At 31.2% G+C, this 12478-nt stretch overlaps 1 long non-coding RNA gene and 1 pseudogene across 2 annotated transcripts; both read right to left on the bottom strand.

The window, feature by feature from the left end:
- Positions 1–6200: 6200 nt before the first annotated feature.
- Positions 6201–10337, bottom strand: LOC114418703 (annotated as a pseudogene). The gene is made up of 9 exons (XR_003668083.1): positions 10004–10337; positions 9402–9589; positions 9128–9289; positions 8830–8984; positions 8333–8439; positions 8078–8155; positions 7798–7994; positions 7180–7414; positions 6201–6549 (listed from the first exon to the last, which is right to left on the bottom strand). The product of XR_003668083.1 is annotated as a DEAD-box ATP-dependent RNA helicase 20-like (transcript).
- Positions 10338–11468: 1131 nt separating this feature from the next.
- Positions 11469–11924, bottom strand: LOC114418702. Its single transcript, XR_003668082.1, has one exon. It is a non-coding gene; the product is annotated as an uncharacterized LOC114418702 (long non-coding RNA).
- Between the last annotated feature and the right edge of the window lie 554 nt (positions 11925–12478).

Raw genomic sequence — 12478 nt, 5'->3', positions numbered from 1 at the left:
TTGGTATTTTTGACTGTCATCATATTTTAAAATATAAAATACAAGTTAAAAGTTGTTATAAATTATGAATATTTTATTTTATAGTTTGTTCGCATTATGCAGACTAAAAAGAATATTTTATGAATTTTAAGGATTAAATAAAGTAAATTTAAATTTGAAGAACTAAAAGAAAAATAACTCAAATTTAATGGATTAAAAATATTTTTAAACCAAGATATAATTTAACTAAATTCTTTAGAAATATAGTTTAAATAAATGAGAAAAAAATTCACAACTTTAGCTTTCGGTCTATGATTTTGATGCTCAAACAATTTAGTGACAAGTATTTTTTGGTTTAATAAAATGATTGAATAATTAATGTATTAAAGTTAAAGTTGAATTATTCGGATAGTATTTAAGTTTGATCTTGGATAAAAATAATTTTTTATTAGATTTTATTTATCTTTCGTTCAAATTTTAGATCGAGATTTTTTTTCCATGAATAGGAAGTTCAAAACAAAAAAAAAAACCTTATATTTTTAGGCTTGGCTCAAGGCTTTTTATTCTTTTTCAAAAATATAAATCCAATATTTTCAATTTGGAAAAGCGAGCAAGCAAGCAGCCGCCGCAAAGAGAACCATGGTCTACCAAGTACCAATTGACCAGTCAATTCAAATAATGGTTATTCTTTATTTTAGAAAGAAAAAAACGTGAAAATGTTTCTATTGTTACTCAACCGTGTGAGATTGTGACCTCTAATATAAGGACTACGTTGCATTCCACTATCCTATTATCTTTTATAATATTTTAAACAAATTGTTTGTAATTATATTAAGTTCATATTTTTACTAATTATATATCATGTTATTATCAAGTTAACTTTTAATCTTTTATTTTGCAAGAGACACGGTATAGGCTTAATTGTGTATTTTACTCATAGTTTCATGACTTTGCAAATTTTGTTCCCCAATTTTCTTTGGTTCATTTTACTCCCATATATTCAAATTTTGCCCTCCCATTAGTTCAACATCCATTATGTTAATTGGCTGTTGATGTGGTAATGTGATGCTGACATGACAGGACACGTGTTACTGACATGGAACGATGATGTGTTATTGTCGTGATGACATGTGAGTAGAAAGCAAAGTGTGCTACATTTTGAAAATATGGAGCAAATTATACAATATTTTAAAAGTAAGAGATAAAGGAGAGAAAAATAATAAATAGCAAAAATTGTGACTCTCTGTTTCAAGACTTATTTCTATATTATTTTTTTATTATTATTATTTATTACTTAAAGTATTAATATATATAATTATAATTATAATTATCTCTATTCACTAATTCAACCATAGTCTAACACGATTGGACTAATAAACTATGAATTAATGTCTATACTAGTTAAACGAGTGATGATTTTTTTTTTATAAAAAAAATGGTCTATTTTCTTGTCCTGCTGTCCAAAAAAGAAATCCCCAATTTTGTGGAGATATTCAAGAGTTTGGTACTGGCTTAAAATTTGGGAATAGGATAAAGGTTGGTTTTGTTTGTTTTGGGCTGACTCCATAGGCTTACCGAGGGAGAAGGGTATCTTGGTTGGCCCATGCTTCCTGTACTTCACATATTTCAAACTGCACCTCCTCTAATTTGAAAGTTTTTAAAAACTCCCCCAAATACCCTCAAATATCTTCTTTTCTGGCACCCATTATGAACCCTATCTCTACTTTTCCTTCTCTTTGTGCTAAGTTTTTTTTTTTTGAGATTCTTTATCGTTCTGAATTGGATTTACTTGTTGCTTCCAGAATGTAAAATCTTAATTCTAGTTTTTTTATATGTAAGAATTGAAGACAATATAAAAAAATTTATGACAATTCATGTACTCTTATCCAACCAATTGAGCTAACACTCCTTTGACAAAAATCTTAATTCTAGTTAAATGCACAATCAAATTTAAACTAATTGTTTTATGCATGAGATGCATGAGGTTCAATTTTCTTTTGTATTACATTTTTAGTCTTGTTGTCATGTAAAATTAAATTTTGTTAAATGCTCACAATGATTCCCAAAGAGAATTAGATAACTGACACCAAGGAGGAAACTTTGCTTATCAACCATAAAGAAAGCTTTTTCTGTTTGTTTGTTTGTTTTAACTCTTGGTTCATCAGGGGAAATAAATCTTGACTAATATGGAGTTCATCCGAGAGATAAGTAAAGTTTGATCAAGAATTATTTCTACGAAGGATTAAACTTGAATACTATCCGAACGATTCAACCTTAACTTTAACATATTAACTACCTGTGTTCAATCATTTGATGATAAAAAATGCTTAATTGTAAAAGGTAGAACTAGGAAACTAATTTTGTGTGGAAAGTAAAGGATACAAAACATTAAAAAAAATAATAAAAGAAAGTGATATGGTTAAATCTAGATGATAATAGTCTATAGAAGAATTGTGTGGGGTGGCTTGTTCGAAATAACAAGTACAAGCCTATATTTGTAATATTAAGTACTTAAGCATCCTATCCTACTATTTTTTTTTTCAACTCAATAATTGCTTAAAACATGATTAACACATTTGTTACATAATTGTACATTATTCAATTCATTTTCATGGTTACATTTGGCTAATTTATGAGGGACTACTTATTTTTTGGTAACTTCTCAAACCTGTGCTAAAATTTTGTCATGATCTCCCCTTTTCTCAACACATTTATGGGTCTATAAGTACCATTATCTTCTTTTGTTTGAAATTAGTCAATTGCTTCTTAGTCCCGAGGAAGCTTTTTATCTCTTACTCTATCGTGTCTTCATCGTAAGTAAAGAAAAAGTACATATTTTACACTTAAGAAATAGTTAATTTCGTTAAATTATGTTATTTCTTATAAAAAAATAATTATTTTGTATAAATTATTTTTCATTGAAATTTGATATCAAACTTAAAAAAAAGTTGTTGACTTTATTAAGTGAAAGATATTTTAAAAATACTCTCATCAAATAACACATAAGTAATTAAATAAAAAATTAAAGAACTTTTTTTCAAACAAACTTGTCCAAAAATTATTAGAATTTGCTACCTAACAATGTTAGTCTCAATTGGATGGAAAGAATGACATTGAAGCCTTTTGAAAAAAATAAGAGATTAATTTAAATATTTTATTAAAAGAGGGACTAAAATTGGATAAAATGTATAAACGGAGAGACCAAATTAATAATTTTGCTTACTTTTTTATATAACAATTTTTATCATGCATAATCTAATTTATAATTATGCATGTAATTGATATTATGCATAATCTTTTGTTATCGAAAAATCATGCGACAGATTTGTATAATTTGATTTATAATTTAAAAAATCTTATATATAATTTTCCCTGCTTGTTATTTTTCATTAAATTTACTCACTTAATATAATTTACATATACATGTCTCATAAAATTTAAATATAATATTGAAAGCAACTATTGTTTAAAATTCAGAAAGAATATACTTTAATTTCCAACATATGTCCATTACCAACGAATTTTTTTTAGTTATATACAATTAAATTACTTATTTGAATTATTAAATTACTAGATCTCTCCCCCTTATTCTTTTACCTTTAGTCTTTTATTGAAGTTAAATCATCCCCCATCATACAAAAAATGTGAGTGATCTCCCTTTATTTTATATATATATATATATATATATATATATATATATATATATATATATATATATATATATATATATCCCATTTCTAACAAAACATAATGAGGAACAGAAAACTAAAAATCGTTGTGACCATATTATTGTTATGACAAGCACAAATTACCTAACCAGAGACTCACAATGAAATGATTTCCACTAAATAAGTGTGAGAATTTCTTCAAAGTACACATGGTATGAAAAGGTATTAATAGGACATGAACATACAAGAGTACAGATGAGTGCGGTCTTTACCCATTACCATATAATATGTAGTAGGGAGAAAAAAAAAACTAAATTATGTACATGATATTTTAAGAAAATTTGCGATCATATTATATGTGCATATGTATCTTCATGCGTGAATAATGAGAAAATTCTTGTTTTAATCTGATTAGAGTCTTATAGTAATCAATTATATAATTCAACTAATTTTTAATAGTTCTAAACTACCTTTGGGAGATAGTTAGAATATGTGTTGAGATGAGTAGAAGGAAGAAGAGAAGAAAAGTGCTTATGAATAGTGACTCACAACTTCTAATATTTGATTATGAAGATCTTTTTTGTGTAAAGTGAGTTGTGATACTCTCTTAAGTTCAAGAAGACACCTAAACAAGATTTTTTGCAAAAATGAGCTGTGTCTCTCTTTGACTCTGCTCTTTCGTGTGTGTTTTTACACATTACTTGTTTGTGCCTGAGTTGTTAAAGGTAAGCTGGAATAAGTTTTTCTAGTTTGGGATAAGGGTAAGTTTCTCTTAGACTTCACAGATGATCATAGGATTGGGTGTCTACGTCTTTCTCTTCCTTCTACTCGTTGATAGGAATTGATGTTGGCTTGGGTGCCTAACTACTCTTCTCTTTCGTGGCTACCAGGGATTTAGATTTTATGATTGTCAGTAAGGATTCTATATGCTAGTGAAAATCTAATTCGAATTTGTATTAGATAATGTGATTAGCTTCTCTAGAAATAAGGGGTGAATCAAGAGTGTTGTCCTTCTTTTCTTGATCTTATCTTTCTTTCTTTGGTCTTGATCAATATGAAGGTTAATAAAACATTTTCTAAAAAAAAGAAGTTTAACACAGGATCTTGTGTAAAGGGTGATTGATTAAGTATTGATTTATCAAAGTTTTGTGATATGATTTGTGAAAAAAAAAAAAAACAGCGTGTGTTCCCATCGCTGCCGGCAAGGAGAACCGTCCGATTTCTGTCGCCCCCTAACCTGCTTCATTTGCGTTGTTACCAAAGCCACAAACTTTGAATCAAAACAAAAGATTTGATTTGATTTTCCACAATTTGTTTTGGTCGAAAGAAAAAGAGAGAAAAAAAAATGAACCTTTACGGGGGCTTCTCCGTATATAGCTCTCGAGGACCTTCTTCACTCATTCTTTCCTTGTCTCTCACTCACTCTTCACCAACCTTATTCCACCATTCAACCCTTTCAAATTTCAATTCTTAACTCTACTCCTGTTCTTAACTCTACTATGCTAGATCACACTGTTTCCCATGCATATGACACTTTTTTCTCTTTTTAATCTATACCTTTTTTTTTTCACATTATCTACCTCGTTACAATTCACTAATAAGATGTTTTTCACTTTTTCTAGATTAACGTGTCAAATAGTGCAAATTTTAACACCTCAAATTTTAATTCGTCACCAATTTGAGGAACTAACTTCAACCATTGATTGGAGGGAGTTTGAAAAAATGTATCATTCCATAATGAAGTCACTTCTCATTCCAACAAAATGTCAATGTATTCCATGTATACATTATGATTGATAGATTCTATTACTTACAAGCTCAAGTTAGGAATGGAAATATATTTGAAAAAGGGACTTATAACCTAATTTATATTAGGTTTTATTTGTTTTTGTTTTGGAAAATATATTTGAAATCATAAAAAAAAATTTCAAATGTTAATAAGATTTAAATATTTTTATTTAGATTTGAAAAGCTAGAACGAATACATGAAAAGCTAAAAGAAGTTATTATTTAAAAAAATGATTCTTTACCAAAAAAAAAAAAAAACAGTTATAGTAATCATACTCTATATTATATAAACATGTTAGACTCAATACCATAAGTATATAAAAAAAGATTTTTTTTACAAAGTGATTTTGAAATGCACAAACCATTGGGTATATCAAGTATATAGAAAAGATTTAAAAATTAATTTGAAATGGTAGATATATTATGACTAATTGCGCATAAAGTGAAATGCAAATTTAAAAGAGATTGAAAATGTCAAATTGAAAAATAAAAACTTAACTCTCCATTCTCCAAATTGTATATTTCAATTCATATATAAAGTGTTTATTTTACTTATTAAGCATAAAACCATTTTTCTCTCCGATTTTTTAAAATTTGTATAAGAAATTATATGAAATTTTATTATTATTTTTATTATTTTTTTTATAAATATTTACAAAATAGAATATAAGATAATTTTATAAATAAAACTAAAAAATGAAAAACATTCCCATAATAAATTCTTAAATTTCTGTGTAATTCTCTCCCTACCAAACTGCAATGCAGTAGCCAAAAAAAGAGTAGATTTTAGGGGTTCAAATTTCAGAACAACTCGTAAACCATAAGGATAAATAATAATAATGTATTGTTGCGGTATCAACTATGGTTTATGAACAATTGTCTGATGGGACATCTGAAGAAAAAAAATTGAAAAACAAGAATACTAAAGTCCTATTAGGCTTACAAGTTTACACTAATTATCAAGATAATATAATGTCGGTAATAACACAAATGGCATGATTCTTGGGAGTTTCCTCCGTCAATCAAGTTGGTCTGTCTGCACCTTCCTTCATCGATCAGCTCCGTGGACGAGAACTGCCATAACCCCTCCCACGGTCTTGGAAAATTCCCGGACCTAATTGATTGATATACAGGATGCAACAAATTTAACAAACTAGTAAGTATAATAGCAGCGTGCTGCTGTACTTTGAATAAGTCTCAGAGTCCAACGACACAATAAATCCCTTATGGATAAAAGTGACAAACTAAACCGGGGTCATAGTTTTACAAGAAGTTTAATCAATTGTTGGGAAGGAAGAAACTTCTTTTTATAAACAGAATTCATTTAGAAAGAAGAAAAAAGACATCAAAATAAAGACTTAACAGGAAAAATCAAAAAATAAAGATCAAGAACCATCCAACATAGCATGTCGATCTCTCTAAAGATTTATTCAAGAATCAAGACCCTCCCCTAAAATGACCATGAGCAGAATACCACAGATATTTCTAGTTCATCCAAAATGAGCTCAAAAGAAGACTGTCATCCAGAGGAATCAAATGCACCAAAACAGTAACAAAGCAAACCCCACTCAAAACTATCAAACACAATGATATGTGAATGTTATTCTTTTAGTATTATTCATTGTTTCTTCTAGGTGAGGTGAGTGTACTAGATTATATGCGTGATCCTTCACAGCTACAATTACAACCAAAAAATGATATGTACATTGTAAGCCCTCGTTATACTTGGGTCCAGTTAACTAACCTGAAGGGTGGAGGTGGTGCACCACTCCCCATTGCTGCTAATTCAGGACTCACTTTCTGTCCAGCTTCCTCGAGTATGGCTATAAGATCCTTTGCAAATCTGGCATTAGCAGCTGTGAAGTATGGGTATGCAGTTCCTTTTGCGCCAGCTCTCCCTATCCGCCCAATGCGATGAACATAATCCTCAAGTGACCCCCGGAAGTCATAATTTATTACATATTTCACATCCTTCACATCTGACAGTAATCAAATAGTAGAAAGGATGAAGATATACATAAGCAAAGCTATTGGTTAACCTTAAAAAGTGACAAAGTAAACTGAAAGTCATCAAATCACAAAAGCAGCTTTTTCCTATTTGTCACAACAGAACTAATGACCAGATCGTCCTCCAGCAGCAGATAGGTGATTCTAACTTTAAAAGGCAAACAATTCATGCATAATGTAATAAATAATCAAATACTGGTAAAAAGTAGACAAAAAAATATTAATTAAAAAAGCATTTAATATTTCCAAAATAAATAAAAGTACGGAGTATTTCCATAACTATATATCACTAAATCATTTTCATCCACTGAATAACAATATGACAGAGAATTAAATAAAGCAAAAGTTTTTGCACCTAAACCAGGACTTTTGCCTGATTTAAATTCTGAGAGCACCCAATCTCTTTCTGCGTGACTTTTATCTCCATGAATTGAGAGTGCAGGCCATCCATCCATGCGGAGTTGTCTAGTGATTTGATCACATCCTTTTTTGGTACCCATAAATATCAGTATTCGGCTGCCATCCATGATGTCCTCTGGCAATTTTACCAATCTGACAAAAAGGAAGACTCCATGGCCATATGTGATAAGGTGTTAAATGCAACGAGAATGAAAATAAGGTAGAACACATTCTACTTATCATATTTCTGCTTTTCCAAAACAATGTCAACATATTGCCGTATTGCATGGTTAGCTTTTAAATCAGAAGAGCCTCTATAATTACCTGCACAATGATTACAGAAATTGTTGCTTAAATAAATCAAGTTCTCACAAAATACAATACTATACATAAACATCATACATGCTTCGACAATTCATTTCAGACCAAAAACCATTTCATCATAGAGGAACGAAATTTAAAAGAAAAAAACTACCGTTACATATCCCAACATAAAATATCTTACTTTGTATGGGTTATAAAGGAACTTCCTTGCCAATTGTTCGACCTCCTTTGGCCAGGTAGCACTCCAATACAAAGTTTGACGATCTGGACGAATCTAAGAAAAACAAAAAACAGTGATCATATGACAAGCAGAATAAAGAAACTTTAAAATGCAGCTTCAGCAATCTGTATTTCTAGATTGATTTGGATTAATTGGTAGGTGCAGCTAGTACTATAGTTAGGGGACAAAATAGGAAATATAGTATTGCTAGTAAGCCAAATTGGACTTTTTATAAATAAATTAACATTGAAAAACAATTTTTTTTAAAAAATAATTGTGAGCCCCTGAATGCACTAGCAATGTAGCTAGAAGCCTGGAACATTACTCATAATAAGCGAATGAAGCATCAAGAACAACAACTTGACTGTGACAGTCACAAACAATAGTTGTAATAGAATATTACACCATTTCAAAATATTTACCACATCATAAAATAAAGCCAACCTGGGAGGCAATCTTCCGTAGCTGAGGATCAAACCCCATATCCAACATCCTATCAGCTTCATCCAATACAAGGTATGTGACCCTCTGCAAGTTGGTATGATTTGACTCAAGCATATCAATTAACCTTCCTGGAGTGGCAATTACAATTTCGACACCTAATCACAAAAATTAACAGAAGCAAAATAAAATCCATGATTATGAAAAAATAAAATAAAAACTGTACAAAGGGGCAACATTGCAACAAGCAGTCAGTAAGTTGTTTAACCAAACTCATGGCATTGTATAATTCAATACATACCTTTCCGGAGATCACGCACCTGAGGTCCCTTTGGAACCCCACCATAGATGCATGTACTCTTAATCCTAGATGATGCACCAAATTTAGTAGCCTCTTGTTGTATTTGGACGGCAAGTTCACGAGTTGGAGCCAAAACTAACACAATTGGTCCATCTCCAGGATCTGAAAATATCGTAAACGAATGGACGGCAAGACAAAGGTAACATAGTCAGAAAAGGCACCCTTACATCCAATATGAAATCTAATTGTCTCAGTTGTTTCCTTATTTCCTTACTTAGAATAGGCTGAGCATTAACATGCACAATGGATGACAAATTGGCAACAAGTAAGCAAGTGTCTTCCCTGATCCTGTTTCTGCAATTCCTATTAGATCACGCCCCTTCAAAGCCATGGGCCAACCTTGAGATTGAATGGGCGTAGGTTCAGTAAAGCCAGCTTTTGTAATTTCTTCCATTACATATTCTGGATTAAACCAAGGCCGAAAAATCAGTACACTGTTTGAAACAAGTCATCCCATAATCTGATAAAATTTTTTGCAAGATAATCATACAATATAATCAATTATAAACAAAATGATCTTCTCCCTTTCTTTTGCCTTATATTCTGCAAACAGGAAGTTTTGACCACTTCAATCAAATGAAATCACATACTGTCTACGGAATAAAATAAAACCAATTTCTCAACCATTAGAAAAATACTATTAGCACGCTATTTTGCTTGAAAATCTTGCCCATAGAACTAATAATCCCTCCAAATTACCAGCTCTTGACACAGTTTTGTGCAAAACAAAGCAATAAAGAGAAGAGTCATGTACTTTAAGCTGAAGGAGGTGGAAAGCAAAACTGATGAAATAGAAAAAAAAAGGAACAGAAATACCTGGAAAACCAGCATCATGAAAGGACTTGACAGGTTTCGGGATATCTCGACCTTCAACAGTTATTTCCCTCTGCTGCCGGTACTCATTAACTTCAGCATCTGTCATTGCCCTTACAGCTGGTGACTCAATGTAGAAGTTTTTCTCAAAATGAGGTAAACCATCCAAACTAAGGTTCCTCTTTGGTGACCCACCATCATCATAATCCCTCCTGTTTGATGAAGAGTGTTGTACAGAACCACCAAACCCTGTAGGTGCACCTAGCCCAGAATCGCTAACAAACAAACACAGTAATTCAGCAAAGAGAGGATAAACACTTAATAATAGAATACAATATTAACATATGGTGGAATAATAGAACGCAATATTAACATGTGTGTGTAATAATGCATTAAAAAATACAACCCTCTAACCCTTAAGTATACTAATACTTGACAGTCTTCTAGACTTCAATTCAAAATTCAATAAGTAAAGAATTATGAATATATCAATCTCAGATAGCAACACATAGCAGCCAACTTTGAAAATGATATATCAAGATAGAAGGAACAGGGTGGCTGCTATTTTAAATATTATAATAAAAATTAAATAGCTTATACTACATATATAAATACTCAAAAGCAAAAGAGAACCCATAATTAAAGAAATTCATGAGAAATAATAAGTTTTGGTTTACACACACAATCACCATCAATCTAGGAGCAATAAGAGCATAGTAATGAAGTCAAAAAATTAAAGACAATGGTGAAATTAATAGAAAAAGGTCTAACAGTTCAATGTTTTACTCATGAAATTATAGAGTGGCACTACCATAAAATTATTATTCCAAAAACCTCCCACCTTTTCTATTTATATAGTGAGATTTGAGATTCTAATAGAAATGGTGTCATCCAACAACTAATTTGAAATAATCTAATCAATGACAATCTTATATTTCTAGATCCATGCATAATGTTTTTCATGGAAGGAACTTAAGAGCTATGAAGCACCGACACTGACACAGACACCGGACACAACACGTGGACACCTCACCTCTTAAAAAAGTTAATGGGATGTTGATTTACTTGTCAGTATCGGTGTCTTGTCAAACACGAACACGTGTCGGACATCCGGACACGTGTCGGACACTTGGACACGGTAAGGGGATGGGATGTTTGTGCTTCATAGCTTAAGAGTGAATACTTAAATTCAATAAAATTTAATTGCCTTTGACAATTTAATTAGTACCCTCACCTTAGTGCTTTAAATTAGCTAAGCAACACTGCTCACCAGCCTCTGCACTTGCCATGTGCTGAGGCTCTAACTCAAATTTGGCTTTATTCACAAAACCAATAAATATATTGAAAATCCAAATGACATCTATAGGTAAAAAAGAACATGGACATTGTAAATCAAGTGCCATCAACTTGTATTATTGTCAGAACCAAAAGAACCAGTGAACCACATCCAAAATTCTGCAAATGACAATTTAGGATGTCAGGACCCTGAACTCTCAAATTCACAAATCTATAATCTAGAATCCAACAAAAAACCAACAGAAAATAAAAGCATTGGATGAATCAATTCAAGTACATTTGAATTCAAGAACTTTTTTCCCTGACGATAAAGATAACATCATTAGACACTTGGGATGGATTTTGACCGAATAAGCTTTTTAAGCAGAGCTTTCTCTTCATCAATTTTCCGCTTCTCCTCTGCGTCTTTTGCTTTGACCTTCCTCTTCTCTTCCAATATCCACTTCAAGAGTTCACATTGTTCGTTTTCTGGAATTGGCTCTCGTTTGATCATGGGATTTGTAATAGATGGTGGCGGCACAGGCATCTCAACAACATGAGGGGTAGCATCCTTAGTTGAGACACGAGTTACATCTTGCTCCTCCTCACCAGTATCCTTCTTCTTTGTCCTCATAAACAAATAAGCTACAGAGTTCAGACAATCATCAGTCCAATATCTAGTAACAAGAACAACATATGTTTTAAAAATAGAAATTCATTCAGGCATACTAGAGTTGGGATCACAAAAACAACACAAGCAAGATCTAACACTGAAAAATGACATGGTAGCAGAGCAGAGTAGTTGCTTGTTCAAAATATATTAAATGACACATGTTAAATGTATTCAATAAGTGTGGCAATACATTTTCAGTGTATTGTACAGTTATGTGAATCCTTAATTGAGAAGCCGACTTTGGCTAAATTATCATTAAACTAGTTACAAGATTCATCAACACCTTTTTACGCTCAAGTTGGCAAGGGAAATGCAAGGTATAGTTTAAACATCTTAATTCTACAAGATGTCAGAATATGAAGTGTAAAAGAATACCAGTAAAAGTGATAACTACATTTATAAAACTAAATTCCAATTACATATTATCCAACAGTACTGCAGCTACCATATAGATTAAAAACAAATATAGCAGAAATGTTGTGTTTTGCACACCTTAGATATTTAGACCTTGTCCACTCTATCTTATTAAC

This window comes from Glycine soja, chromosome 7, assembly GCF_004193775.1.
Source record: "Glycine soja cultivar W05 chromosome 7, ASM419377v2, whole genome shotgun sequence".
Taxonomy (NCBI): Eukaryota; Viridiplantae; Streptophyta; class Magnoliopsida; order Fabales; family Fabaceae; genus Glycine; species Glycine soja.
The sequence above is the reverse complement of the archived record's forward strand: the minus strand, read 5'-3'. Positions and strand labels throughout refer to the sequence as shown.